Genomic DNA, 6,495 nt, shown 5'->3' with positions numbered 1-6,495 from the left:
AGGGTTCTTATTCAAGTGAGAATATCCATCTTTCATAAAACATTTTCCATGCACAATTCTGGTATACAAGAAATCTAAGCAGAGAGTTACAAATAGGTTTATGGAGATGAGTAACTCCACAGGCTGAGACTCTTATGTTGTCATGGTGCAGCTAACAGGGTGAATGAACTGTTTCATGCTTCATCAACAATTAAGTTAATTAGCTCATTTGAAATTGCACTGCTTTGTTGCCAGGATGTTGGCAGAAACATCAAAAAGATGTGTTTACAAATGGAAGACTGACTACAGGGTACAGAGCAAAAGCACTTTAACAACAAGGCACAAGTACTCGGCATCATAATAACTTTATAACTGAATTACAATAAGACTTCCACAAAATTTCTTTAACCATATATCGTTTCCAACCAATTAAGAGAAAATTTGCTTCATATACCACTATGGCTCTTTGTAAATGGCCTTAAATAAAAATTCGCACTTCTGTTTTACCAAAACAGTTGTAAACTGCTATTTCATTGGATATGAAACTGATTATGATGTTCTAGGCAAAGAGTGCATTAAAATATGTTAGGTAACTTTGCTAAAGTTTTCCTTTCTAAAAAAATTGTTAAAACAAAGACAGAATATAGGAATATTAATTATTATAACAAGTAATGTCATATTTCTTCATTTTGATATATGAGTCCATCTCAATGTATTATATTATTTCTTGTCATTGAGTTTATCTAGAGGACTGTTGTTACTGTCTTTTAAGAATGCTAACTTTAGCTGTTGAACTAGCCCACTCACCATAAATTTTATTGCTCCGAATTGTTCTTTCTGATGAAATTCAGAATAAATCTTTAGGAAAAAATATCTTTCTTTCAGTATGATTCATTTATAACACAAGGAAAGGAGCGTTTTTATTTATTCAAATATTTATTGTTTTGTTATTAGCAAGCAGATGAATCTGAACCCTCATTGTACCCTCTAGAGTCCTTTTTCATATTCATGCCAGTGTTTTTTAAAAACTGAAGAAATTACAATTAAAAAAGCAGTTCCTTTTAATTAAATACCAACTTTGGTTCCAAAGACTGACCATTTTTCCAACCCATTAACCTTATAGGGATGACAGAACTAATGACAGTAGATTTAAAGGCCTTTATTTTTAGTCCATTTTTGTTTTGATATGCTTTGATTCTCCTCTGATGCAAAGATCTGTGATAAATTCTGCTAACAGAGCTAATGTCAGTATACTATACTGAAATGAAATATTAATTAGACATATTTTCCATACTGGTATTGTCTTCTTTAAAATGTGTGAGAAATTTAATAAAATATTTTATTAAATGAATCAATTTCAGTTATTCAGTGAAGTTTATTTAGCATCTGTGTGAGAAATTAAATGACATCACCACTTATACAAATTTTCTCAGAAAGAAGACTGCTTTGCCTTTGTAATAATAACGAAAATTGAAGGTTTGGAAGAAAAAAATTGACAGACAAGTCTAAAAGCTGTGGGAAGTTTTTAGTTCTTAGTTTCTTGTTTATTCATTCTCCCAAAATTTTATATCCAGTGTTTCCTATGAAAGTTTTTTCAGAAAATATTATTGTGGCATTTTTAGTTCTTTAGCATTAGAAATAAATTTTACAGCTTAAGCTTTAATTTGGTATCATATAACTTATACAATGGTTTAAAATAAAAGGAAACCATACATTATTACTATTTAGCCTGCATATGTTAGATAACAAAGGATATTAGAAAATATATTGAGTCCCAAATTATTTTTCTCACATTACATCCCAAACAAACTGGAAGAATCCCTCTATTTTTGCCCAGAACAGATGAGAAGTCATTATAGCATATATATATATATATATATATATATATATATATATACTTATATATTTATATATTATATGTTTTTACTCTTATATACTTTAACATTCAATTGAGGTATTATTTTCTATCAGATTAAAAAAATTAAGACTAAGATAGAAACTGAGTTTATATCACCAAGATGAAAGGAGAAAATACAAGATGAAGAAGGAAGTACAGGGTAAAAAAACATTTAGGACAATTTTTGAGTTCTACTGTAAAGTAGGTGTTGACAGAAGCCAGCCATTTTTCTGACCATTAATTGGGGATCTTACTAGATCATTAAAAGCATTTAATACTAGTTCTTAATTACTGTCTTATAAATGTCAAAGTGTAATAACATCTGACAAAACTTTAGAGTAGTTTGTCTGCAAAATTAATTATCATTCCATTGGAACTAAGTCAGATTGAATATAGATGGATTTAGTTTTAGTGCTTAAGCCAAAAGGTTTACAATATAACATTCCATTTAGCAGACAAATGTTCTTGAACCTGCATGTGCAGATGCCAGCACACAAAACATGGTCCAAGATGCAAAGGTGGAAATACTCTCCTTTAAGAAAGGCGGAATGGTTAGTGCCCATAAAAATATTAGTATATTAAAGATTGATTAGTTGACAGACATAAATGAATTAAGTTGATTACAGGCTAAATTTTTAAGGCTTGATGCTGTATGAAGGACAGCAGAAAACATCGTGAAAACAGAGTCATTTATTTAACGGAAATTTGTTGTCTTTTTTATTGTAGCCATCTACTCTTAAAAATTATGCTCTTACTTAGTGTGTATTGTCTATTTCTTTGTCTTTGACTAGGCAGCATGGCTACAAAATTATGACCTCAAGAAGGCATTCTTTGAACTTGTCAGAATGTTGTTTCTTTTGGTGACAGTGCCCCCATCTCTCAAAACTAAGGCATCTCACATAATCAGCTAAATGAATAGTGACAGCTAACATTTTGTATTTAAACTCCTGTCAGTGTTTAAACATAAAAAGCTTGATGCAAAATAAATCAAACACCAGTGATATGCAAGTGAAACATTTTGTTAAAACAGTCACTGACATACTTGGATTTAAATCTGATCCCTTTTTAGCTTATAAAATGTTATAACTTTAAATGAATTTGAAAAATCTCGAGGCTAAAATTGAATCACTAATCTGGAGTGTATATAATTGAAGTTACCACATGCATTTATAACCATAAAAGCTTTGTTAAAGAGAATCGTGCATTAAATAAATTGGAATGATCCTTTCCTACTTTTTGTCTTCCTGAAATGCTTGCTTAATTGTTTTTAGAAAGAATTTGACTGCCTATTTACGTTTTTTTCTAGTTCCCACTACCTACCTAGCACACAGATTCAATGCGGTTTTGAAAGAACGTCAGTCGACCACATCATTTATTCCATTTTGAAAACAAAAATCAATATACCTATAAAGTGACCCATAAATTAGAACTGGCTCACACAATGTTTGTTCAGTGCTGCCTTTCTGAAGGCACCCTTTGCATTTTTTCATCACCTCTCTGTTTGAACTGCAGTCTCGGTAAGAGGCTCATTAGGGGACATTAGGGACTGGAGCTAACCAGAATTCCAGAGCTTGCTTTGCTCTTATTAATGCATAGTAGAGTAGAATGCATTTAAATATTTCATAGGCATTCAGTAATTTGTGTGTAATCGCCTTGTTAGCAGACCAGTAGAAGTAGAACAGGCCTGTGAAATGGTGTTAGTGATTGCATGGGTAATTTACAGACCTTTGCCATCAGAAAGAGTATTATTGTTGGCTAGTATGAAGCTGTGAAATAGAACTAGCAATAAGTAAAAAAAGAAACTTAATAAAGGTTTTGTAACAAGCATCTTCAGGGATAACAACCCCACTTGGTCCTTTTGAAGCAGCCATAATTTATGACATAGGCGATATATCAAATGCATAAAATAGTATTATGGAGCATTCATATGAAAAGGGTATTTGCAACATTAGTTCCAACTTCCTGCAAGGGACATGATTAAATGATTAATGAAATGTCCCTTTGCATATGCATTTTGAAACAGCAATTAGGCACTGACTGAGAAAATCCACCAATCCTCTCATTTTTCAGTATTATCTCATTCTTGATTTATAAATCATAGAGAATTTTTGAACAGCAATATGTAGTACCTGAGATAGTTATAAAAACATAAAAGAGAATAATTTGGGCACAAAATAGTCATAAATACATAAATTCATAATTTAATGTTAATACTTAGCCTATTTATTTAGTCTTACTGCATTGTATTTATATCTGACACTATTTCTGTACTTTGATTGGCATAATTAAGTAGGGGGAATGAATAGGCACTATTATTTTACATATCACTGGTAAACAATAGCGAGGAAAGGAGAAGGGAGATGTGGCAGAGGTATGTATGTGTTTTTCAAGTTCTCAGTAATCCACTGGAGGCTGTTCTATAAATGATCATTGAAGGGCTGCAAGCTAGCCTATAATTACAGGAAAGAAAGTGGCAGCTCTGGCATTTCATAACTATGTGTCCTCGAAAAGTGCTTTGTGAGTTTGTCACCAATGATAATTTAGATAGAGGCTCATTACTGAACATCACAACACTTTAAAAACCTTTCGCCTTCATACAGGAGAATAAAGGACTATTTTAATGGCAAGGTTCTTTTGTGTTCCACTGAAAAATTCAATCAAGACAAAACCTCATTGACTATTATTGTAGTCTACAGTCTCTATTCTAATAAAAGCTGCATAGATAAATTGAATAGGTCTCTAAGACCCAAGTATATAATGCAAACATTTTGTACTTTTTTTTTTAGTTCTTTAGATATAAGATAATGATTATCACTAAGAAGTAAACAAGTGTAAAATTTTTTTTTAAAAATGATTTCATACAAAAATAAATATACTAAATATACCTTTTCTTGTGAAACTGTATATTCTGCTTATCTTTCTTGCCCCATTTACATCCTATCTTCGTGTATAGCCAAAACAGTTTTAAAAATATGCATCATTTACACTGATGTGAAATAAATATGTTTGTGTTATCCACAAGCTTACAGTGAAAAAAAAATCTTTAAAAAACACAACAATATTAAGCCGTAAGAATACATAAACTATTGTATTATGCTGATAGAAAAATGTTGCCTTATTAATTAGGAATTGGTGACACTTTACACCATAAGCTAACCTCTGGTTTACTGTAACATTCCATGCCTTCTTTCCAGAGAGCATGAGTGAATTTTAGTCCTTGTTACAGTTAGGTTCACAGCAGAGCTTACAGCAGACAGGTACAGTGGAAGTGCCTCTCCTGAGCTCTAGCCACACTCCTCCAGCGTGACCTTATCCACCTAGCTATTTTAGTCCACAGTTTCTCTTCAACCAAGACTGACATTGTGCCAAGATACACGGAGGTTTTGTTGTTATGATCAGTGAGGAAGTATTAAAACAAACTGGTTTAATTTATCAAGATATGGGGCAGAGCAGAACAAAGGTTTCTGACTACTGAACCTAGATCTAACAGACAAATGTACTTGTTTACAAATTAGTTCTTTCTCAGCAACATCATTTTAATTGTTTTTCATATGTTTCACATGTCTGTCTATATTTTTTTGCTTCATTATTAACTTCTAGAAATATATGTAAGTAATTTGAATGGGTACAAAAACATTTGTTGAATTCAGTATACTCAGGGCTATACTAAAATTTTTAGACTATTATACCATTCTAAATGATACCTGAGCCCACATGGGTAAATATACAAATTCTTATTCAGTTTCGTGAATATTTTGCTCAATATGCCATTTCACTTATATGCATTGATAAGAACATCTCTTAAATTGCTGCCTTAGTTTGCCCATTGGTGAAATAGACACACCAAAGGACACTGAATTACTTGAAGATTACTTTTTTAATTTGGAGAGGTATCAAAGACATTATTTATTACAGGATACATATTATTGAATATTTTCATGTTCATTGGAGATGCTGCTTTACTAAATTACTTTTGGTGTGTTAACATACTCATTAAAGAGATCTCTTTAAACACTATATCACTATAATAATAATAGGCTAATACATACTCAAGATTAGAGTAAGATCATTAGAATGACTTACCTTTCACGATTTTTGTTTAAGTATAGGCTAGATGTCTCCCAATTAGAACACTGGATACAAAGCGTCAATCTTATGATTCTGGTTATCAGAAACTTCAATGCAGTTTATTTATTAGTTGCAGCAAATCATCATTCTTTCTAAATATTGATGTTTCCGTGGGATTTGTCATCTTCACCTAATTCACACCACATTCCTGTAAAATGAGACATTGCTCACTAAATACATCACAGGAACGGCAAGTATTTTTAATAGAAATGAAATAGAAAATCACTTTTGTTCTCTTCAGAATTACTTTTGGTTCATATATTTGTCAGGTACTCTTTTTTAAGAAAAGAGGCATAGGAATATGATTTCTACTAAAACTCTTTAAATGGTCTGGGAAATATTTTGTGTAATAACAGGTAAGCTTAGAGACAATTACATTTTATGCCATCTGAAGAGTCTCTTTATATTACATAAATACTTTTCACTAAATATATAAGCATATTTAACTTTTCTATGGATGTAAACATTTAGCTTTTTCCTGGTTTCGAGAC

At 31.5% G+C, this 6,495-nt stretch overlaps 1 protein-coding gene across 9 annotated transcripts in view; it reads left to right on the top strand.

Annotated features, from left to right (window-relative positions):
* The window catches only part of FOXP2 (forkhead box P2), a 350,012-nt gene that overhangs the window by 307,087 nt on the left and 36,430 nt on the right, over nt 1-6,495 (top strand). The window lies entirely within an intron of this gene.

The sequence above is a fragment of the Propithecus coquereli genome, unplaced genomic scaffold (assembly GCF_000956105.1).
Source record: "Propithecus coquereli isolate 6110/MARCELLA unplaced genomic scaffold, Pcoq_1.0 Scaffold4, whole genome shotgun sequence".
Classification (NCBI taxonomy): Eukaryota; Metazoa; Chordata; class Mammalia; order Primates; family Indriidae; genus Propithecus; species Propithecus coquereli.
This window is presented reverse-complemented; position numbering and strand designations above follow the sequence as displayed.